Raw genomic sequence first — 1018 nt, 5'->3', positions numbered from 1 at the left:
AAACGGTCCAGCCTACACCGCGACCATCTTGGGCGTAAGTAAATAATCTTTGAATCAACCACTACGCCTCTGTAACTAATTCTAGCCCGTGCGTTCCTTACCGCCCCGCGGTCCCTTCTGACCCCGCGTGCCCGGGCTGCTGGCCACAGCCCGCATGCGCAAAGACGGGTCCACATATCGCTCCCGGCTCGCACATGGCGACATGGATGGGACCAGGAGGCGGCCCGTACATGGCGACGAGGATGGGATCAGAAGGAGACACGCTAGAGCTAGAATTGGTTAAGAACTGCCCTTGGCGCGATAACCAACACCAAGTGAAAAGCTTTGAGGAACTGGAGGCGCATATCACTTACCACCAGGTGGGCGGAATGGGTAAAAAATTTGTCAGCGGACGCCTTTTGCTGAAGGGAGAAGAGGGAGTCTCCGAAGACGGAGCCCCGAAAGAGAGGGAAGTCTTCCCTTTGGTGTTCAGAGAATACAAACCCATATGTACAGGTTAAAATATTAGCATTTTTGTTGTACAAACCTCACAAGAAAGAGATTAAATGATAACATTATAAAAATAAAGTACTTATGCTATTTTCTAGCATAGTTCTAATCTTAAAAATGAATACATTGTTGATTTTTGGCTTTGAGTTGCAAAGGGTATGAATAGTATTACCTGATATCTGGGTATTTACTAACTAATGTCGAGACTTCCAGAAAAAGCAAAGAAGGATCAGTCAGTTTAATAACTTCTGCAATAGCCACAATAATGTCACAGAGTCCTTCAGTGTCCTCTCCAGATCCCTATACAATTTAAAAAATAATAGCACAGGTAAGCAAAATCTTTAATTTCTAATCCTAATGTTATTCATGCTCTGTATTTGTGAAGAAAAACACATTTTTCCCCAAGGTAAAATAATGTTTTTTGAATGTCAGGGATGCTTAAATGCTATACTTAGGCACATAACTCTCACTTGCAAATTCAGCCCTAGACTTTTGTTTTATAAAAACATATCTTTAAATGGATTTAGTA

This window comes from Alligator sinensis, unplaced genomic scaffold, assembly GCF_000455745.1.
Source record: "Alligator sinensis unplaced genomic scaffold, ASM45574v1 scaffold141_1, whole genome shotgun sequence".
Classification (NCBI taxonomy): Eukaryota; Metazoa; Chordata; order Crocodylia; family Alligatoridae; genus Alligator; species Alligator sinensis.
Note: the sequence above shows the minus strand (reverse complement) of the source record.